General features: G+C 44.9%; 1 protein-coding gene across 1 annotated transcript in view; it reads right to left on the minus strand.

Annotated features, from left to right (window-relative positions):
- LOC122539627 (SRC kinase signaling inhibitor 1-like) overlaps window positions 1–24,545 on the minus strand; it is a 523,191-nt gene that overhangs the window by 307,248 nt on the left and 191,398 nt on the right. The gene's annotated exons all lie outside the window — the stretch shown is intronic.

Below are 24,545 nucleotides of genomic sequence, written 5' to 3' on the forward strand. Positions count from 1 at the left end.
TCTATGTACTGGGACGGAGGGACTTCAATGATATGGGGAGCAGCTGGAATTGTTCTCCTTTGAGTGGAGATGGGGAGGGTGTTCATCAAAGTGCTGGAAACTGTATTGGTGTATACAAGTAGGAACTGTTTGCACTGGCTGGACAGGTGGGAATCTGATGACACAGATTTAAGTCGATTGGCAAAATTGGTCACAGTTGGGGGTGGGGGTCAAGATTGGGAGGAATTTTTTTTTAAACAAGATCTGGAATGTCCTGCCTGAGCGAGCAGTGAAAGCAGATTAAACATTAAGGAATTTGATGAATATGTAAATAAGAAGTTGTTGCACGATTAGGGAAAGAGCAAGGAAATAGAGCAGGGAAACGGGGCTCATTGGAGAGTCCTGCCAAAGAAATACCACAGGCATGATGGGCTGAATGGCCACCATCAGAGCTGTGTGATCACATTGCAGCAGCCATTCATTGCGAGTCATAGAGTCACACGGGATGGAAACAGACCCTTCAGCCCAACTCGTCCATGCTGACCAGATTTCCCAAGCGTATCCTGTCCCTGAGCCTGACAGTGGGATGCTCTGAGGTGTGTTGGAGATGGACACCCAGCTTCTGGCTGAGGTCAGTCTGCCCCTCCCTTCCTCTGGAGGGACTTTGATCTTGTGGCAGGGGGGAGGGGTGGGGTTGGTGTGTAATGGACTGACCGATGGATTGCTGTAATGGTCACCGCCCTCACAGAGAATGTGCTGATTGTGAAAGAAAATTTTTAGTTTGAGGCAGAGAGCCAAGAGAATGTTCTTCAAACAAGACATCCTTTATCTATTTGGGGCAGAAGTAACAATTTCAGCAGGACTGGAGAATGTAACCGCTCTTTCTTCCAGAAGCTAACTCCTGCCATCCCATGAATTGTAGGAAATCCTCATGGCCCACACAGACAGACAGCCCCTGGTCCTAGCCCCAAAGTCATGTTTAAAGACTGCCTTCATTATCCAGAATCTATTTCTTGCTGATATTTGCCTCAGGCTAAGTCAGGTTTCTTACTTTCTTGTGTAAGTTGTGGTTGTAAATTGCTGACTAAATATAGGTCTGCTAGACACACTCTCTAGTCTCATGTGACACCATTTACTGCTGCATCTCTCTCTCTCTCAGCTTCCCCTACTGTCTCCACTCCTAGTCTAATATTAAACTAGCCACACTCTCACATAGTTCTCTGCTTTATAATTCTGTCACGTGAAATCCTCGCCCTCTCTACGATGTGCTATTAGAGGCAAAAGCTCTGAGATTTATACAATTTCCCAGGTGTAAAAGGTCTGCTGTGAACTGGATAAATTCACAATCCCTTCGGGAAATCAAACCATGTTTCAGCCCAGCTTCACTTGTAAGGCTGAGGTAAAGTTTCCCTTATACTGAGCTGGCCTGTGTTAGTCTATTCATTAGAACTGGATAAGGAGAACAGACACAAAGACGGAAAGCACCCTCTTAAAGAAAGTTCTGGAAATGAATGACATCTGAATAAGTGTTTAACATAGAAGCATTTCCTCAGATCCTGCCAAGGAGATCCGCTGCCTGAATGCTAACACTGCCTTTCAGAGGCTGTGGGGCGGCCTGTCATTTGGCCAATGCAAGTCCGTTTGTATAGATTCAGAACTGAAAATATTGGAAATGCACAGCACCTCAGGCTGCAGCAGTGAGAAAGGAGCAGAGGGCAGGGGAGTGACGGTGGGGGAGAACTCAGCAGTTTGGCATTGGGGGGGATACCCACTAGACTTCTCACTCCCCCAGGGACTGAGCACTCAACAGCGAGGCCCCAAGTCAGCTTCCCCAGCCTGCACTCAATTTGAGGCCCTTGAGAGCTCAAGTGACAACTACAAAAGGGCCTCCTCCTTCCCTCAGGCCTGCAATGACTTCAGCTCCTGATCAGTGAGGAAGACTCACCCTGATCCTACCCTGATCGACCCTAATCTGTGCAAGATCGGAGGATTGGTCCGAGAGGACAGGGTAGCTCCTGAGACTCAACCCTCACTTTGAAACATCCTACCTCCCCACCCCCCTCACTGTGACCTCCATACACAGAAACCCATCCCTCAGGGGTTACGGGGAGAAGGCGGGAGAATGGGGTTGAGAAACTTATCAGCCCCGAAAGAATGGCCAGGCAGACTCGATGGGCCGAATGGCCTAATTTTTTCTCCAATGTCCTCTGGTTTTAATACCTGCCTTTCCTGGCAGTGATCCCCTACTGGAGGGTCGGAGTGGATCTGCTGCAGTGCTGACTCTGATTGGCTGACAACTCCAGGACAGGGTCCTAATTTCGATGGAGAGCTCAGCAGCAGCCAGTCAGGAACGGGAATGCCGGAAGATTTAGCAGACCTTCTTACCTCTGTAGTCTCCAAGTTTCCCTCACGGAGGGACTCCAGTTCTCAGACTAAACCCCTGGTCAGAATCAACATTGCAGACCAATGACGTTCTGATGAAAGGCCATTGACCAAACACTTTGAGCTGAATGCTACGTTTTGCGGCTGTGTCCGGATTGCTTTGAGATGTTTGGAGCGAGTTGTACTGTGAGGCCTATTGTGTTTTCTCGCCATGTCCTTCCAAACTTGACCTTGTTAACTTTCTGTCCTGCCCACGGCATCACTCCTCCAATTCCCGCTTTGTCTCAACACGAGCCATTCCCAGAATGACTCAGCACTCAGCGGATGTCCCAGAACTTCCTGGCATCCTTCATGTCAGTGCCATCTTTAAAAGCACATTGTGCATCCAGGCGGGCACTGCGTGGATCCTGCACTCCATCTGCAGCTGCCCTGCGTGGATCCTGACATTTGCCCCGGGCATGGCCGTCCAGAGGAAGGCAGCATCCTAAATGGTTAGCAGGGGCCTGGGGGTCCTGCTGGATGGGATATGCAGACCTGGGACCTGACCTTCTCCCAGGACTGGTAGTGGAGGCCATGACACTAGACTGTGCCAGCCTGGGCTGAGGTACCACCCGGGTCAGTGCAGTCTCAGCGTCTGGAGTGATACCCAGCAATGCAGGAAGGACCTTCTCCACTCTGCCAGTGTAAGTGCCCCCATCCTCTCCGATACCTCACCCTCACCACATCTCTGCTACTGCACCCACCTGCCCCCAAAGCTCATGTTCTATTACTCTCACTACTGGCTGAACCACCTTCCTTCCCTCACACTCATGCACCCCGTCAGCACTAACCCTGCCTGCTACCTCACTCAGGGCACACCCCCCTCCGCTGTAAGGACCGTGTGACCTGCTTTCATCTCCTGTGTACAGCTTCCTTTCTCCCACTCCTGTTCCTTGGACTGGTATCAGAGCTGTCCTCAACTTAGTGAGGTTGGACCCCCCCCACTCCACCCCGGGTGTAGGTTCTTCTCATTGACGTGACTGAAACCTGCTGACAGTGGTGACGAGGTGTCTTCCTTTGTGTCAGCAGTGCAGAAGGCAGCAATCCTGGGAACCTGGGAGCCTGGCCTGAGGGGGTAAAGTGCAGAATGGCAAGGTAAGGGGGGCACAGTGTCCTTAACTCAGCATTACAATGAGAGTTATTGAGTTCTAGAAGCATCCTTTAAGGGGATTATTTTAAAAATTCATTAATGGGATGAGGGCGTTGCTGGCTGGGCCAGCATTTCTTGTCCATCCCTAATTGCCCAAAGGGCAGTTAAGAGTCAATCGCATTGCTGTGGATCTGGAGTTACGTGTAGGCCAGACCAGGTTTTGATAAATGGCAATTTCCTCCTCTAAAGAACTTTAGTGAACCAGATGGGTTTTTCCCGACAATTGACAATGGATTCCTGATCATCATTGACTCTTAATTCCAGATATTTATTGAATTCCAATTCCACCATCTGCCGTGGCAGCATTCAAATCCAGGTATGCCATGAGGGTTCTTAGAGGCTGGCATATGTTAGATGCCAATGTCTGTGGGCACAGGGTTCATGTGACCAGTGCCCATGGAGCGGTGGCTGTTGTCCAGCATGGAGGTAATTTGGGGCAATTGGCGAGCTGAGATCACCAGGTACCTGCCTCTGGTTTCCTTGCTGCGTGTCCTTTACGACTAACCTGTTGGAGTTTGGTGAGATAGGAAACTGAGTATTAATGGGATGAGTTGTATTTAACAAACAGCAATCTCCTTTACTTGGTCATTCTCTGCTGTCTCGTGAGGAATTTGCTATTTATCAAAACCATAAACAATGGAGGAAGATGGCTCCCAAAATTGAGACGTGTCTCCCTGGACATTTTGTCAAATTCTGTCACAAATCTCACCAAAGCCCACACCACCTTTAAGATTCTGATCGTTAATTCTGTTTCCTTTCTACAGGAGCTGATGAACCAGCAGAATATTCCTTGGTCTTGTTTCGTTTCAGATTTTCAGCATTTGCAGTATTTAACTTTTCAATTTCCAAAGAACCAGTCCACCTCAGTCCTTTCATCCCAGTCCTTTGATTTGGTTAATACATTCACCTGACAAATCCAGGCCATGAGATCCTTGAGTCAGACAGCCATACCAGTTAACACAAGTCCATTATGCAGAACCAGACCATGGTTTCCTCAGTCCAGAATGTATTTATTTTGACTAATGTAGCAGTATTTCACAGAGTGCTGTGTGCATTCAGAAGATCTCTCTCTTCACACAAGAGCGATTTGGCATAAAAATAATTGAAGTTGAGGCTGGAGGGTAGGAAAGATATTAAGGATTATGAACTAGAGAGGAGTAGGCAGGAAAAGCTGACACAGCAGGCAGACTGTGGGCATGTTGAGAATAAGAGAATTGATTTATGTTAAACGGGTGAAGAGAAACACATTACTCTCAAGTGACTTAAGGTACAATAGTTTTCATTTCCCTGGCATTCCAGAGAAACTGGTGAGTATTTTACAGCATAACTCTTCTGTTATTCTCCAATGGGATGTGGGCATTAGTGGTAAGGCCAGTATTTGTTGTCCATTTGTAATTGCCCTTGAACCACGTGGCATGCTTGGCCATTTCAGAGGGCAGATAAAGGTCAACCACATTGCAGTGGGTCCGGAGCCACATGTAGGCCAGACCAGGTAAGGATGGCAATTTCCCTTCCTGAAGGACATTAGTGAACCAAATAGGGTTTTTTGACAATTGATGATAATGATCGCAACCCAGTTATTACTGAGTGAATGTGTCACTCAGTCTAGGGAGGACAGCGGGAACTAACAGGAGGTTGGTTTTGGACCAGTTTAAAAACAGAATGGGGGTTTGTCAGAGTGCGGGTTCAGGGATGGGAGAGGAGGTATGGGTGAATCCATGGGTGAAGGTGACAGGCCTGGGGAACAGCCATCCTGGTGTCAGACTGGTTGCTGGCTGATGTGAAGGTTCGGGCTGTGGGAATTGAGTGCAGGAGGATCTGGGAGTTGCTTCCCGGTCAGTCATAGAATCATCCAGCATGGAAACAGACCCTTCGGCCCAACCAGTCCATGCTGACCATAATTCCAAACTAAACTAGTCCCACCTGCCTGCGTTTGGCTTAAATCTCTCCAAACAGTTCTTATTTGTGAACTTATCCAAATGTCTTATAAATGTTGTAACTGTACCCGCATCCATTACTTTCTCTGGCAGTTTGTTCCACACGTGAGCCAGTCTCTATGTAAAAAAAGATTGCCCATCATGTCCTTTTTAAACATTTCTCCTCTCACCTTGAAAATATGGCCCCAGTTTTGAAGTCTGCCACCCGAGGAAAAAGACACCTGCCAATCATCTTACCTATACCTCATATAATTTTAAAAGTCTCTATAAGGAAACCTCTCTACCTCATACTCACCAATGGAAAAAGGTCTCAGCCTATCCAGCTTCTCCCTAAAACTCAAACCTTCCATTCCTGGGAAATCTTTACCGAATCCTCTCCAGTTTAACGATATCCTTCCTTTAACAGGGTGACTAGAACTGCACACGGTACTCCCGAAGGGGCCTCACCCTGTTCTACCTCACGATACCATGGTGGCACAGTGGTTAGCACTACTGCCTCACAGCGCCAGAGAGATTTCCTCCGGGTCCTCCGGTTTCCTCCCACAGTCCAAAGATGTGCAGGTCAGGTGAATTGGCCATGCTAAATTGCCCGTAGTGTTAAGTAAGGTGTAAATGTAGGGGAGAAAGTGAGGTCTGCAGATGCTGGAGATCAAAGTTGAAACTTTATTGCTGGAACAGCACAGCAGGTCAGGCAGCATCCAGGGAACAGGAGATTCGACGTTTCGGGCACAGGCCCTTCTTCAGGAAGTAAATGTAGGGGTATGGGTGGGTTGCGCTTCAGCGGGTCGGTGTGGACTTGTTGGGCCAAAGGGCCTGTTTCCACACTGTAAGTAATCTAATAGCACCCCAACTCTGATACTCTAAGCTCTGAGCAATGAAGGCAAGTATCCTAATCACCTTGTTAACCACCCTGTCTCTCTGTCCTTTATCGTTCATTCACACACCCGGGCAGTGACGATTGCAAACTCTTTCCTGGAGTTGTCAGCTCAATGATTTTGTTCCTGCAGCCTCCTCATCTCCTTCCATTCGCTAGCCCTGAGCTCCCACAACAATTGCAGAGTGAATACATTCCCATTACCCGATTCACTGGCCCGTGTCCCCCCGTCTGATAGTTTCATCGTTAATAAACAGATAGATTCCGAGAAAATTTGTAGCAAGGTGATTTCTGAAAGGGCGTCTGATCTCTTCCTTGGGTTGTTGAGGAGACGTGAATTCAATATCTGAGGACAATCGCGCAGAGAACCCCTTGAATGTACAATCAGAGAATAGCAGCTGGTAATTATTGAGTGTTGTAGAAATAATTCTGAATTCATGAAATAATGTTCTTTTTCCTGTGCTTTAATTGATCTACCACAATGACATTGACTCATATAACTCTCAGCCTGGCTGTAGAGGGAGTGCAACAATAGTTTACCAGCCTGATTCCTGCGATGGGTAGGACAGACATACAAACAGAAAGCCAAATCGATTACGACTGTATTCACAGGAGTATAGAAGAGGGGAATCTCATAGAAATCTCTAAAATACTAACAGGGCCAGACAGGGTAAATACAGGAAGTTTGTTCCTGATGACCAGGAAGTCCACAACCAGGGGTCACAGTCTAAGGATAATAGGGTGGGTGGGCTATTTGGGGTTGAGATGAGGAGAAACGTCTTCACCCAGAGAGTGGGGAGCCTGTGGAATTCTCTGCCACTGAAAGTGGTTGAGACTAAAACATTTTGTTGGGGTGAGGGGTGTTGGTATTGCAGAGGTGGTTGGGCCCGGAGTGGGAGGAGGGGACAGTGGGGGAGGGGAGCAGGGTGGAGAGAGGCCAGCTCTCAGGGGTAAAGGGGGTGGGACATGTGGCGAGGGTGGGAGTCAGATCCGGAGCTGAGGAAGGATCAGGTTGGGGGAGGACGGGTAGTTGGATGCTTGAGGTAAGTATGAGCAAGGGAAAGTGTGTTCAGTTAAACAGCTACTCAGGAGTAGGCAATGTATTTAATAGTCTGACCTTTCCTGAGTAACTATTTACTTAGCTTAAGCAGAACTCTCCACCTTTTCTGATTTAGGTGGAGTGGAATCTTCAATTTCCCCGAGCAATTCCTTTAGAGAGTCTGCTATGATGGGAATTCCACAGCGTCCCCTGTACAACTCCCATTATCACTGCAATAACAACTCTCTGACCATTGGAAGCCCTGGACCGTGGATCATTCCATTAGCTTGCCGTTGCTTCACCATTGATGAAACCCACTGCCTGCTGATGCAAATGGACAGCGAGGGTCTAATCAGCAGCTTATCACACGCTCTCTGGGGCAGTTAGGGATGGACAATAAATTCTGCCCCAGCCAGATGGTGCCCACATCTTGTGCATGTGTAACTAGAAAGCTCAGCTCCATCTGCTGGATAGAAATATAATTACACAATACTGTATTAAACCGAAACACATGTTACTTGGACAGCACAAAAGAGAAAATGCTGGAAAATCTCAGCAAGTCTGGCAGCATCTGTCAGGAGAGAAAAGAGCTGCCATTTCGAGTCTAACTGACCCTTTGTCAAAGCTGAGATTACTGAGATTTTCCAGCATTTTCTCTTTTTTGGTTTCAGATTCCAGCATCCGCAGTAACTTGCTTTTATCCAGTGTCACTTGGACAGTATTTATAACACAAAGGGCAGGCTATTTGGCCTAAATGATTCAAACTGGCACCATGCTTTATACAATTATCCTCCCACCCTTATTTATTTCATCATATTAACTTCTGTCCCTCTATACCTTTCTCAATCTTGGGCTTTAGCTAGCTTCCCCTTAAAAGCATTGACTTTTTTTAGTCTGAACTGTTACTGACAGCAGCTAATTCCTCATTGTCAGGACTCTTCAGGGGAAGTGAGTTCTCCCAAACAATAAACCAAAAAACTGCGGATGCTGGAAAATCGTACAAATACAAATTGCTGGAAAAACTCAGCTGGTCTGGCAGCATCCGTGGAGAGAAATCAGAATTAACGAGTTGGGTTCAGTGACTCTTGTTTAGAACTGGATTCTCTGATTTCTCTCACGGATGCTGCCAGGCCTGCTGAGTTTTCCCAGCAATTTCTGATTTCTCCTGAGATGACTTTCTGATGCTTTTATGAACTCTTTACCTGTAACGCCTCTCCCCCTGAATGAGTGGAAATATGTCTATCTGAGCAAATCTTTTTAAAGACCCCCATTGGGTCATTATCCAAACCTTTCTCAGAAGAAATGGGCCAGTCTGTTCATTTTTCTGTTCCCTAATAATGTACTGAGGTCATACTAGATAAGAGAATTCAAATTAAATTGGAGCAAACTGCAAAGTCTACACTCTGTCAGTTTTCCACATGGCTGCTGGAAAGCATTGCACCTGGAGGATGAGTTAAGGGCAGGCGTATGGAAACTTATTGAGGGTCCCTCCCAGGGAATGCATCCAACTGGTAACACCAAACCAAGCTGTCAAGTAGAGAGAAGGACAAGCAAGTCAACAACAGGACTACATTTGTCTGTCTGTATCCCCCCATTGAATAGTTACAAATAACTCAGGTCACACCATGAACATTTACTCACTGAACAGCTCGAGAATAATATAGATTCTTGAGGAAATAAGGATAACATTCTTTACAGATCCCTGGTTAAGGCTTCACATGGGTATTCAGGGCATGACACTTGAAGAACGTTTTAGAAAGGGTACATGACACATTTACCAGGATCATCCCAGTGCTGAGAGACTACTGTTCCGTTCAGAGACTGAAGAAGCAGGAATTTGGAGGACTGCAAATAGTTTTGGTCCCTGTACTTGAGGAGGAATGGAACTGCATTGGAGGCAGTTCAGAAAAGGTCCACAGAGGAATACCTGAGATGAAATGCTTGTCTTATGAGGACAGATTGAGGAGTATAGACCTGTACGCAGACAAGATTCGAACAATAAGAGGAGATCGAATTGAGATAGATAAGGGGATCGACAAAGTAGACAGAGAGAGGATGTTTCTCCTTCTAAAGCAAGTGAGAATGAGCAGGCATAGATTGAGGCTAAGAGCTGGCACTATTAAAACAGAAGAGGAGGAATTATTTCTCTCAAAGGGTCATGAATCTGTGGAATTCCCTACCCCAGAGTACTGTGGAAGCTGGGTTACTGAATACTTTAAAGGAGGAGATAGCCAGACTTTTAATCAGTAATGGGATGAAGGGTTATGGGGAGAAGGCAGCAAAGTGGAGTTGAAACTGAGATAAGGTCATGATTGCATTAAACAGCAGAGGAATCTCTAAGGGCTGAATTGGCTCCTTCTGCTCTGAGTTCTCATGTGAAAGAAAATTGAGTTAATGTAAGGCCTAATAGTAATATACAAAATGATGCAGGGGTTTCGACATGGTTGGCAGAGAGAAATTGATTCCTCAAGTAAAGGGTCACCAACCAAAGGTCGAAATAATTCGCTAAAGGTGAAGTCACGAGAATTGTTCTCACCCAAGTAGTAATGATTTAAAATGCACTGAAGGGTGCTGGAAGTGGATTCAAACTCTTTCTAAAAATAATTGGTTATGCATTTGGCGCTTTGCAGGAAGATAGGGAGAAAGCTTGAGGAAGGGACTGTAATCAGCTCTTTTGTCCAGGGTAGGCTGGATGGCCTCTTTCTGTGCTGGTGGATTCTCTCCTTTGTATGAGGAAACAAGATAAGCTGCTCCCGCTGGACGGTGATAAGGTGCAGACTGAGAATCTGGAATCCTACTTGACTGACAGCATCCCCAATACAGCTCCAACTCTCACTGATACAGGTCTGTAGATAAGTGTGAGAAAGAGCGACACTGAGATGTGAACATGGTTTTGTTTAAGCTGTTCTGCTTTCCTGTACATTGCTGCAAAATTTCATTGAGTCTAAGTTCCATGAAGCATTCCATCAAACTATTTCTCTCTTGGTACCGTTCATTGTTAATGCTTTCAGATTCATAAACTACTGCTACAGTGAACTTAAAACATTGAGTCATAGATTCATACAGCACGGAAACAGGCCCTTCGGCCCAACAAGTCCATGCCGAACATAACAATAGAGGAAGCAGCGATAGGATCCTGCCAACAGCAGCTAATTAAATTAGATTAGATTAGATTACTTACAGTGTGGAAACAGGCCCTTCGGCCCAACAAGTCCACACCGACCCGCCACCCACACCCATTTCCCTCCATTTATCCCGTCACCTAACACTACGGGCAATTTAGCATGGCCAATTCACCTAACCTGCACATTTTTGGACTGTGGGAGGAAACCAGAGCACCCGGAGGATACCCACGCAGACACGGGGAGAACGTGCAAACTTCACACAGTCAGTCACCTGAGGCGGGAATTGAACCCGGGTCTCTGGTGCTGTGAGGCAGCAGTGCTAACCACTGTGCCGCCCAAAATTCTTAACAATAATTGAGCATTACTGAATCCGACCAAACCCATTCCTCGGATTTTTGATCTCATGATGTCCAGCCCCAAACTGCCCAAAAGGTTCAAACAGAATTTTCCTCTATATTCAATTTGACCACTATATTCTATATTTGACCACTAGCAAACAATACAACTGAATCACCAAGAGTCAGTATTGGACATGGTTGGGGTGACCGGGGATGCAAGGAGCACATTTTTGTAAGTTATTGTCCTTTATCTAGATTGTCTTCAGCTTGATGCCCTTTGCTTCTTATTTTCTGTCCCAGTCTCGTTACTGAAGCTGAGGGAGCACCCGAAGCATGTTGGGAAAATAGAAGGTTTAATCACGTGCAATGTTGTTTCCATTCAATGTAACACGATGTTCTTGAACTGATTGTTCTCTGCGCAATGTTTATCATTGTTCGATGATCTTGAAAGGAAAGCTTTGTTGGAGTATATTCCAGTTCTTTGTTGAAAATCATTCAACAATGTTCATGCAAACATTCACCAAACCTTCAAAGACAACTCAATTTTGCATCTTGTTAGTGCTGAAGTTGAGAGTTCATCTCACAGCCTCTCATATATTGTTTTTAAACAGAATTGAAAAGAAAGTAATTTGTGGGGCTATGAGGAACCAGCAAGGATAAACTTTGTCAAAATAAGCCACACAAAGATGTTATCTGTAACCAAATATTTTAACTCATAGAGTCATAGATTCAGAGAGATGTATGGCATGGAAACAGACCCTTTGGTCCAACCCGTCCATGCTGACCAGATATCCCAACCCAATCTAGTCCCACCTGCCAGCACCTGGCCCATATCCCTCCAAACCCTTCCTATTCATATACCCATCCAAATGCCTCTTAAGTGTTGCAATTGTACCAGCCTCCACCACTTCCTCTGGCAGCTCATTCCATACACGTATCACCCTCTGTGTGAAAAAGTTGCCCCTTAGGTCTCTTTTATATCTTTCCCCTCTCACAGTAAACCTATGCCCTCTAGTTCTGGACTCCCGACCCCAGGGAAAAGACTTTGCCTATTTGCCCTATCTATGCCCCTCATAATTTTATAAACCTCTATAAGGTCACCCCTCAGCCTCCGACGCTCCAGGAAAAACAGCCCCAGCCTGTTCAGCCTCTCCGTATAGCTCAAACCCTCCAACCCTGGCAACATCCTTGTAAATCTTTGCTGAACCCTTTCAAGTTTCACAACACCTTTCTGAAAGGAAGGAGACCAGAATTGCACGCAATATTCCAACAGTGGCCTAACCAATGTCCTGTACAGCCGCAACATGACCTCCCAACTCCTGTACTCAATATTCTGACCAATAAAGGAAAGCATACCAAACACCTTCTAGGAGCTATGAACCTGCACTCCAAGGTCTCTTTGTTCAGCAACACTTCCCAAGACCTTACCATTAAGTGTATAAGTCCTGCTAAGATTTGCTTTCCCAAAATGCAGCACCTCGCATTTATCTAAATTAAACTCCATCTGCCACTTCTCAGCCCATTGGCCCATCTGATCAAGATCCTGTTGTAATCTGAGGTAACCTTCTTCGCTGTCCACTATACCTCCAATTTTGGTGTCACCTACGAACTTACTAACTATACCTCTTATGTTCACATCCAAATCATTTACATAAATGATGAAAAGCAGTGGACCCAGCACCGATCCTTGTGGCACTCCACTGATCACAGGCCTCCAGTCTGAAAAACAACCCTCCACCATCACCCTCTGTCTTCTAGCTTCGAACCAGTTGTGTATAAAAATGGCTAGTTCTCCCTTTATTCCACGAGATCTAATCTTGCTACTCAGTCTACCATGAAGAACCCTACCAAATGCCTCACTGAAGTCAATATAGATCACGTTCACCGTTCTGCCCTCATCAACTCTCTTTGTTACTTCTTCAAATAACTCAATCAATTTTGTGAGACATGATTTCCCACACACAAAGCCATGTTGACTATCCCTAATCAGTCCTTGCCTTTCCAAATACATGTAAATCTGGTCCTTCAGGATTCCCTCCAACAACCTGCCCACCACCGACATCAGGCTCACCGGTCACTGGCTTTTCCTTACGACCCTTCTTAAATAGTGGCACCACGTTAGCCAACCTTTAGTCTTCTGGCACCTCACCTGTGACAATCGATGATACAAATATCTCAGCAAAGGGCCCAGTAATCACTTCCCCAGCTTCCCACAGAGTTCTCAGGTACACCTGGCTTTGATGACCTTCACAGTGCATAAAGTTGGGTTGGTACATTCCAACCATGCAGCACCATGGAATCACAGAATTGTTACAGTGCAGCAGGAGGCCATTCAGCCCATCACATTACCTATTGCATCCACCCCATCACATTACCTATTACACCCACCCCATTACCTATTGCTAATCTCCAGCCTTTTCCCCATATCGCAGCACACCATTTCTCTCCAAGTAACCATCCAAAGCCCCTCCTGAATGCCTCACTTGAACCTGCCTCCACCACACTATGCTGTGCCATCCACTCATTGAGTCAAAAGGCGTTTTCTCACATCACCCTTGCTTTGTTTGCTCATCCTTCTAAATCTTGTTCTTTTTCTCTTTGGCGTGCGGTCGCGACACCTCCCTGTTTACTCTGTCCAGCCTGCTGTTTGAGCTTATCAATTAGTTTCTACTTTTCATGTCAGCAGTCAGTGAGAACAGAGGAAATCATGGAAAAAGAAAAGGCCACTCTGCCCCTCAATCCCATGTACACTTTGCTACACCCATCCATCCATCTAATCTCCCCTATTGGGATGGTTCTGTCTGATTCCCAAAGATAAACCAATGAAATTGTAGGAATTTTTCCAACCTCCAGTGTCCTCTGCAGGGAATCATATCCTGCCTGCTCCAAGTGCCCAGTGTGCATGGAGAAGTTCATCCCTTTAATACACCAGGAAGGTGAGCAATCACAGCTATCTCACTCTCCATCCATCAGTCAGCTATTTCCATCGGAATGATTCCAGATTATCCAAACGGCTGGCATCATGCTCCATGAAGAAAGAGAGGAGTGCAGATGCAGGAGATCAGGATCGAGAAATGTGATGCTGGAAAAGCACAGTTGGTCAGGCAGCCTCCGAGAAGTAAGAGAGTTGACATTTTCAGCATAAGCTCTTCATCAGCCATTCCTGATTAAGGGCTCCGGCCCAAAACATCGACTCACCTGTTCCTCGGATGCTGCCCGATCCGCTGTGCTTTTCCAGCGCCACACTTTTCAGTCATGCTCCATGAAACCATTGACCAAGGAGCTTGCCATCGACTTGACATCATCATTTTCACCAGGAATAAGTCAAGAAGAGGGTTTGCTCTCTGAGTCTCTGTGGCCAACAAAACTCAGCAAAATAGCCTGAAGCTCAGAACGCTGAGCCCAGAGCTGCTATCTCCTCTGGAGGAAGAATGTTCTGGCTCTGAAGGCAGTACAACAAGGAATTACCAGGCTGTTTCCTGTGAGGGGAGGACTGATGTATGGAGAGAGACGGGATTTTTTTAATGCACTGATGGGATGAGGCCATCGCTGGCTAGGCCAGTGTTTATTGCTCATCCTTCATTGCCCAGAGGATAGTTAAGCGTCAACCACATTGCTGTGGGTCTGGAGTCACATGTAGGCCAGACCAGGTAAAGATGGCAGATTTCTTTTCCTAAAGCAGGAGACTAGAAGAACTCAACAAGCCAGGCGGCATCAGGAGGTGGAGAAGCCAATGTTTTGGGTATGACCCTTCTTCAGGACTGGGCGTGTGGGTAAGGGGAGCTGCAGATAAGGGGGGTGGGGGGGCTGGGAAGGGTTTGGGTGGGGAGAAGTTGAGGTAGTGATAGGTGAACACAGGCAGAGGGTATGGCCTGATTGGTCGATGGGAGGAATGAATCAGGTTGGTAGCTGGAAGGAAGGGTTGGTCAGAGGAATGGAAGGTCAGAGAGGAAGAGCCAACCAGATGGGTTTTTCTCTGACAATTGAGGCTCCTTGCTCATCATTAGACCCTGAATTCCAGATCCTTATTGAGTTCAAACTGCATGGCGAGATCTGAACGTAGGTCCCCAGAACATGAGCTGAGTTTCAGGATTAGCAGTTTAGTGATAATACCACGAGGTTATTGCCTTGCCAATAAGTAGGACTATATGCACTGGAGTTTCACAGACTGTTAGTGGGGGTGGGGGAGGGGCGGTCTCAGTCCTTCAACTGCATTTGTTCAGAAATATCATTGTCCTCTTCTTCATTTTGTGATGTTCAGATCTACGAAACAACACAATTATATCCTTGTGATGAACCTAAAGCAAACAGATCCTTTCCAACTTGATCATCACTAAGTGAACCTTTCTCTAATCCTGAAGGAATGTTACACACACACACATCACAATGCAGGAAACTTCACAGAGGAAACTCTCTGATTATTTCTATAGATATTATTTGTTCCTCTGCTTAAGATTGAGATAAATGAAAATCGGCCCATTTTCCAAAAGTCTGCTTTCCAGTCTGTGGTGATAGCACCTATCAACATTCAGAGACTCAGCTGAGAATTACAGACTTAATGAAGTCATCATAAGGTGTTAGAAATATGTCAATCTGTTTCACAAATTTACATTCAGAACAGTCAGACACTCAGTGATTGCCTTATGCTACATTTGCGATAGTTATATTTATCATTAAGGTGACAATTTTCATATTCTCACCTCTGAGTCAGAAGGTCATGATTTTGAGCACCACACCAGAGATTTGAATATCAAATCCAGGCCAACACTTCCTGAAGTGCTGCAGTGTTGGATCTTTGATCTTTGGGTTGAAACGTTAAAGCAAGGATCCTTTGTCCCTCACGGTGTTTTTTAATTCACCCATGGGACGTGGGCATCTATGGCCCACGTCCCATGTGTGCCCTTGAACTAAGTGCTTAGCTCGGCCATTTCAAAGAGCAGTTGAGAGTGAACCACACTGCTGTGGGTCTGGAGTCACATGTAGGCCAGACCAGGTGAGGATGGCAGATTTCCTTCCCTGGAGGACATTAGCTTAGATTCCCTACAGTGTGGAAACAGGCCCTTCGCCCCTACAAGTCCACACCGATCCTCCAAAGAGTAACCCACCCAGACCCATTTCCCTCTGACTAATGTACCTAACACAATGGGCAATTTAGCACGACCAATTCATCTGACCTGCACATCTTTGGACTGTGGGAGGAAACTGGAGCACCAGGAGGAAACCCATGCAGGGAGAATGTGCAAACTCCACACAGACAGTCGCCCGAGGCTGGAATCGAACCTAGGTCCCTGGCACTGTGAGGCAGCAGTGCTAACCACTGAGCCACCGTGCCGCCCACATTAGTGATCCAAATGGGCTTTTTCATTTCATGGTCATTAGTAGATTCTTAATTCCAGATTTTTAAAAATTAAATTTAAATTTAAATTAAATTTAAATTGAATCCTACCATGGCAGGATTCAAACCAGCTTCCCTCAACATTAGCTGAGTTTCTCGATGAACAATCTAGCAGTAAGACCACTAGACCATTGCATCTCCCTGAAGTGGCTGTAAAAGATCCAGTGATGTGACTGCAAAAGCAATTTGACAAATTCTGTTTCATCCCTGAGTCATTTCCAAGTTGTTCCAACAGCAGTACAATGACGATGTAAGAAATTCTATTTAAGACCTCAGCATGTTCCATGACACTGAACAGCCAATGGAGTATTTCTGAAGTGTCATCATTGTTGTAATGTGAGAAAATGGCAGCCAATTTATGCACAGCAAGCTCTCACCAACAGCATTGTCCAATCAGGTTAGGTTTTTTTGGCCATTGAGTAGCAGGCTCAGTATGTTCCAATGAGCAGTGCTTGCCAGATTTCCCCTTGCACACAGCTTCTGATTCAACCCCTATCAGTAAGATACTTCACTCTTCCAGGCACCATTTGCTTTTAACCTTCCACATTCAAAATCCTCTGGGATGAGAAACCTTGTCTGACGCTGCACAGATAACTGTTTCAGTTCATACAGATTCCACCACAGAACAAATATTTTAAAAAGTGAGGGTTAAGTATTGCTCAGACACTGGGGAGAACACAAATACTCTTGAAATAGTGCAATAGTATCTATTACATTCAGGGGACAGATGGAGCCCTTGGTTTAACGTCTCATCTGAAAGTCTCCAATTTCTTTGTAAAATCTCTGTGTACTGTCAGATTCACCTTGATGAAATGCATATTAATTCCCCATCTCCACCATACACAGCTTAACGGATTGTAGAGATATTGAATCAATATCCAATTCAATGAGAGAAACAGATTGCAATTGATTTTTCATTCTTCTTATCTTGGTGTTTTATTACTGAAACATTCGTTTCCAGTTTCTTGCAACTCAGCGCTGGGAGGCTGGGAATATTTTTCTTGACTTGTGTCTTTTTGAGAATCTAGCAATGTTGTTGACTCCTTGGGCTAGCTCAGTGTTAATTTAAATACTTCAGCACAGTTGGGTTGGGACTCCAAGTCTCAAGGCTGTCTGTCTCTCCAAACCTGTCAGTCTCACCTCAATGGGTTACATCAGCTTGCAGTCAGTTAAGTGAGAAAGAAATGCTCTTTGAGAGATACAGACACCACCCAGCACAGGGGGTTAGGCTGTCCACTAAAGCTCTCTACTCGTCCACTCTCTATGCTTTGGTGATTTGCTGATCCATCAGGGAACTCCAGCAACTGTGAAACTCTTTAATGCTCTGTGCTCAATCCATTGTCTGTACCAACATGATACTTGGTGTTACAATTAATGTTGTACCTCTCAGAGGGGCAAGTTAATCACTATCCCTTGCATGTACACGATTATACAGAATATGCAGCAGTGGAACAGAGTCGAGAGTGTGGTGCTGGAAAAGCACAGCAGGTCAGGCAGCATCTGAGGAGCAGGAGAATCCTGCTGAAGGGCTTATGCCCGAAATGTCAATTCTCCTGCTCTTCGGATGCTGCCTGACCTGCTGTGCTTTTCCAGCACCACACTCTCGACTCTGATCTCCAGCATCTGCAGTCCTGACTTTCTCCTAGCAGTGGAACAGACTCAATCAGTCCATAGAATCCCCACAGTGCAGTACTGCCCATCGAGTCAATACCAGCCCTCTGAAGACCATCTCATCTAATTCCATCCATCCATCCGCAAAACTCTGCATTTATCTTGGCCAACCCACCTAGTCTGCACACCCCTGAATTCTACTGGGCGACGTAGCATGGCCAATCCACTGAACCTGCACATCTTTGAAATGTGGGAGGAAACCGGAGCACCCGGAGCATACCCATGCAGACACGGGGAGAATGTGCAACCTCCACCCAGACAGTCACCTGAGAGGGAAATCAAACCCAGGTCCCTGGCTACCCACTGTGCTGCCCTCTGTTGGCCATTTGGCATGTCCATATTGGCATTTATGCTCCACTCAAGTCTCCTCTGGTCTTCCTTCATCAAATTCTCTCTCTTCTCCCTCATGTATTTATTTAACTCCCACTTGAATGTATCTTTGCTAATCACCTCAATTCCATCTTGTAGGAATGAGTTTGATCTTCTCACTGCTGTACGGGTGGATATTTCCCTGGTAAATTTGCCATTGCTGCTGCTGCTGCTCATTGTGAAGGTTGCTGTACCCACCACGGTGTTCAGCTGCTGGACATGATAAGGTCTGTTCAGGAGAGGAAAACCATTCCCGGGTTTGGTCTAACTAGAAGAATCTCATGGTCAGCAAGACATACTTTATTGTATTAGATTAGATTACTTTAGATTACTTACAGTGTGGAAACAGGCCCTTCGGCCCACTAAGTCCACACAGCACCGCCGAAGCGCAACCCACCCATACCCCTACATCTACCCCTTCACCTAACACTACGGGCAATTTAGCATGGCCAATTCACCTAACCTGCACATCTTTGGACTGTGGGAGGAAACCGGAGCACCTGGAGGAAACCCATGCAGACACGGGGAGAATGTGCAAACTCCTCACAGTCAGTCGCCTGAGGCGGGAATTGAACCCGGGTCTCTGGCGCTGTGAGGCAGCAGTGCTAACCACAGTGCCACCGTTCTAGCAACGACTTACAGGTTACATTGATATGATTGATATTGATGCAGAGGCTTTGAGGACCAGAGAATAGTCCTCACTACTTCAAGATCCTCAACTGTTCTATCCACAGCAATACATGACATCATCATGGTGAGTGGTGCTTATGACACTCCTCAATATTAACCCTTTCAGACCCATTTTCAACATCTCCCCCAAGCTTTCCCTTTCATCATGAGTGTTGGATATTGCTGTGTATAACTATATTTACCACCACCTTATCTCCCCTCAAGTCTCTGATTTTACAAATTCAGATAATCTACAGCTTTCACGATTCTTCGGACTAGAGGATTTGTAGTTTGCTGTAGAACACTGAGATTTTTGATTCTCTTCCTAACCATCTAAAATCTGCAGGTCCTGTTAAACAGAAGGATCTTTAATCTCTTGGAATTCCTTCAAGGGGACATCTTCCCTGCTGTGACAGGCAACTTCTTCCTTGCAGTGTCTTGAGTTGTTGGACAATGGCCATTCCTTCTCAGTAGTGGCTTCCATTGAGTTAAAAGCACCACATCTTCATGCTGTGTCATCAGAGCTTTGTCCTTAATGTGCCTGTGGATTTACACAGAGGATTGTCAATTTTTTATTTCAACATATTGATTGTTTTGGACTCTCGCATCCACCCTTAGAGAGTTCATCATTGATGAATCCACTTCCTCAGCTCTGTTATTAGAGATTTGGCAAGAACTACATCATATTTATTGAGAAGTCTTCCTCAGGTATTCTGCTTGGACCCCTGTCTCCTCCAACTCACCTCAGCAGCTAACATCAGACTTCAATTGTCCTGAGTATTTGTTCACCAATCTGTGTTAGATTTATCAGTTGGCCCAAGTAGGCATGTTTCTCAGTGACATTCTCATTATGTGTTTTCCCTCACACCATGGCTGGCTCTTGCATTCTGACCTCTCCTGTACCCTCAGCAGGGAATAACATGTGCGACAATCCAGTATGATCACTGTATAATCCATCTTGTGGACAGAAAACCAATTTCTTATGCCAACACATTTAATCTCAATAGATTCGGTTTTGTGAACAAGTTTCACCCTGAGTTTAGGGAGTCCTATGAAAGCATCTGCCAGCTAACCTTTGACCAGTTGTTCCTTACCTTATGTAGTTTAACTCCTTCCACCTTTGAAGAAGATTGAGTTCAAAACATACCTTCCTATCCAAGAGTGACAATACTTAATTATGAAGTAGATAAAGGTTTTCTATTATTTGGCATCTCCCATATTGGTGAGTTACTCATAGAATACTGACTCTTAAGTGCTATACCTCCTGGCCTATGTAATTACTCCACTGCTGACTGTAGACAAGTCTTTTTTACATGGCTCACTGATAATATCGTGACATTCGCCCTTATGACTAATGTGACATTTGTGAGATGGTCATTGACAGAAATATCAGCTAGCCAAAATGTGCGTTCCGTATCACCTATTTCCCCAGAAACATCTTCCTTTCCTCTTCTGCTTTAGGGTGTTCCATCTCATTGACTTCTTACAGTAGCTAGGTTTGATTTCTCATTTCCTGAAACTGTGTCCCTTTCTGCACATTTTGTGAAGTTTACTTTTGCACAAACACAGCAAGCCAGCACACAGGAACAACAGGTAATCAGGAAGGCCAATGCAATGTTGGCCCTTACTTCAAGGGGGTTGGGGTATAAGAGGAGGGATGTCTTACTGAAACTGTACAAGGTGCTGGGGAGACCATATCTGGAGTACTGTCAGCAGTTTTATGGATAGACATCATTTCATTGGAGAAGGTTCACAAGGATGATCTTTGGTATGGAGGGATTATCTTATGACTGTTATTTATTCCTCAATCAGTGGTGGTGTAGTGGAACTATCTCTGGACTAGTTTCTGAGCCTCTAGACCAACAGTCTGGGTACATGAGTTCAATCCCACCAAAGCAGATGGTGAAATTTGAATTCAAAGCGAGTGTCTATTGCTGTAGAAGCTCACTTTTTAACAAAATTCACTCATGGGATATCCCTGGGTGGACCAACATTTATTGCCCATCCCTAGTTACCCTTGAGAAGGTGGTGGTGAGCTGCCTTCTTGATCCATGTGCTGGAGGTAGACCCACAATATTGTTTGGGAGGGAGTTCCAGGATTTTGACCCAATGACAGTGAAGGAATGACCAATATATTTCCAAATCAGGATGGTGAGGGGAATGTGCAGGCGGGGTGTTTACTAATGTCCTTCAGAGAGGGAGACCTCCAGACTCACAGCAATGTGGTTGATTCTTAACTGCCAGGAGAAAGTGGGTACTGCAGATGCTGGAGATCAGAGTCGAAGAGTGTGGCACTGGAAAAGCACAGCAAGTCAGGCAACTTCCGAGGAGCAGGAGAATCAACATTTCAGGAACTGATGAAGGGCTTATGCCTGAGCTGCTGTGCGTTTCCAGCACCACACTCTCGACTCTGATCCTTAACTGCCCTCTGGGCAATTAGGGGTGGGCAATAAATGCTGGGCAGTGATGCCCATATCCCGTGAGTGAATCAAACAAAAAAGCAACATAAAAACATGATTAAATGGTGACAGGGAAACGTGCACATTGGCTACTGTCAGTTCTATGTGACAGCTGTCCTTCAGTTTCAAAATATGATTCACTGGCTTGGACAACTTTGGGGAAATTCCTGATTGTCTGCAGGTTCTTTGTTTCTCTTGTTACCAGCAACTGGTCAGGTGCTTTTCCATTGATTGACCTGCAGTGTTTCTAGAATATTCTATTTCCCCCAGGTGTCACAGGGCGGCCAGTCTCCCCTTTATGCTCTGACACTCCATGCTAAAAGCTCCACACATCTGCAGAATACCACATGGAGAAACATTGACCTGATATCAGCTTCTCTGTCAAGCATACAAGAATTCAGTAAATAATTAATCCATGGTTCCACAAAGTGTAGGATTGCCACATTGGAATTTACGGAATTTCAAGGGGCTGTCTCAATGCATCTGAAAACTGATTATGATGAAGATCAGACCCACACAGTCCTGATAGCATGGAGAAACACACAGACATATTAAAGATAGTTATTGATGCTCCCAACTCGGTCTGACTGGAATCATCCATTTGCTCAGTGACATAACAGGGTTTAACCGGCCTTCTCGTTAATGTGCAAGGATCCACCATCCCACTACCACCAGCCCCACCATTCCTCTCCTTCAAACCCCTCGCACTCCACCTTCTTCAGAAATCAGCAATCAAAAAGCAAATAAGGTGCTGCTAAAAAGCACTTTAATGCATTGTCTGAGCTGAGATGTCACTTTTTAAAAATAAAACCCTGTTATCTCAAGAATGTGACTTGAAAGAAGTTCTGGGATTTACATATTAATGAATCAAAACCTGCAACCCAACTTAAAAGATGAAAGACTTAACAGCAATCTAGGTTTGTTCAATATATCGCATCATATGTATGATACTATGATCTTTTGCTATAAATTCTGTGCCTTATGATCCTGCTCCACAGCTACCTGATGAAGGAGCAGCGCTCCGAAAGCTAGTGCTTCCAAATAAACCTGTTGGACTATAACCTGGTGTTGTGAGGTTTTTAACTTTACTAAAAAGTACAATTCTGTGGCTGAAGATTCTGTGAGTGGGAATGGTCCCTCTAAACTGTGCAAGGAAGCAACAGCTAAACTGATTATCATCAACATTCTAAGCTTGAGATCTCTGTCTATTGAAGGGGAAGAACTATAGTGATAACTTGCATTTATATAGTGCCTTCAATATAGTAAAACATCCCAAGGAGCTTCACATGACTAACAATCCAACTCTCTCTCTCTCTCACACACACACACACAAACACACACACACACACACAATTAGGATAAATAACTGAAAGCTCAGTCATTGATGTATGTTTAAACAAATTTTAAAAGATAGCAGAGATGTTAAGGGAGAGAATTCCAAGGACATGGGATCCATGCAGCACGATACATGGCTGTCAGTGATGGAGCGATTAAAATCAGGGATAAACACAAGGTCAGAACTGAAGATCTCGAAGGGCTGTGTGATTCGAGAACATTCCTCAGACAAGGAGAGGCTGAACTCATGGAGGGATTTGAACACAAGAACAAACACACCATGAGGAATAGAAAATACATCACACAAAAATCTTTCAAGGTGAGATGATAGACGCACTACATTTTACCTCAGTCAGTCTACAACCTGGCTAACCTTGTCATTGACATTAGTTTTAATTCATTTGAGGAATGGGAGCTGGCCTTATTAAGCTGGCATTTTCTTGTCCAATCCTTGTTGCCCCTAGGAAACAATGATGGACATACCTCTCCAGCAATTGGGAGCCATGTCTTCTGACCCCATAATCATCTTTGAGCTGGCTCCCGTTGCCAACCAGCTGGTTTTTATAACAATCATTTCATGGCCATAACAATGGCTATCACAAGGGGGCATAATTTTAAGGTGATTGGAGGAAGGGTTAGGTTTACTCAAAGAGTGGTGAGTGCGTGGAATGCACTGCCAGCTGTGGTAGTAGAGTCAGAGACATATTAGGGATATTTAAGTGACTCTTGGAAAGGCACATGGAGAGATTGTACAATGTAGGGTATGTGGGTTAGTCTGATCTTAGAGTAGAATAAAAAGTCAGCATAACATTGAGGGCCGAGGGGCCTGTACTATTCTATGTTTCTATACGCTATTCCATGGGCACCTCGGGCCTCTAGAGTTAAAATTTTACCATCGGCAAAATTATGCTTATAATTTATACTTATACTTCCTATACTCTTATACTTCCTATACTTTCTTATACTTTCAAACCTCTTACTTTCAAATGACTGTCCTTCCTCCAGTGCCTTTCACAACCTCAAGAACTCCCCGTGAGCTTTACAGTCAATGAAATATTTTGAAAGTGTAGTCGTTATTGTAATGTAGGACACGTGACGACGCTGTCACTTTAAAATGGTTATTTTGTTCTGGTTCTTTTTGAAGAGAGGTTGTAAGGCAGAGGCGTGGAACTGGCTCCTGAAGGTCACTTAAGTCAACAACTTGTGAAGCCTTTTTAAAGTTGGAACAATGGAAGCAAACTCGGTGTTATCAGCTCTCACAGACTGGGCTTTCTAGTTATTTTTAGCTTTAGCATCAGAAACTAGGATCTCAAAAGAGTTGGTGAATATCTCTTAGCTGCTACACTGTCTGAATTTTCTCTTAATGTTTCTTCCTCCTGGATTAGAGAACTGCATGTAAGAAATTGTGACTGAATTTGCCTTTTTGCCCAGGGATGTGTTTTTGGGATGTTACTAGATTGGAACAGTTAATTAGTAATAGGTACTGTATCTATTATTCAATTAAGGTTTTGAATAGTTAAATTAGTCTAAATTCCTCTTTCTTTTGTTTGCATTTTCACTACATTGTTTAAATAAATTACATTTTACTGAACTTTGAGTAGTTTGACCAGCCATATCGTATCTGGAACCCAGCACTTCACACCTACCTTTAAAATAAGAAAAAGTTAGGGTCTAGGCTACCTTCTTAAAATGTTTTGAGGGGGTCCAGTCTGGTCCATAACACACAGCAGAATATGATTTTGCGACAGAAGTTCTCACAATAGCAATGTGATAATGGTCAGCAG

Source organism: Chiloscyllium plagiosum, chromosome 33, assembly GCF_004010195.1.
Source record: "Chiloscyllium plagiosum isolate BGI_BamShark_2017 chromosome 33, ASM401019v2, whole genome shotgun sequence".
Taxonomy (NCBI): domain Eukaryota; kingdom Metazoa; phylum Chordata; class Chondrichthyes; order Orectolobiformes; family Hemiscylliidae; genus Chiloscyllium; species Chiloscyllium plagiosum.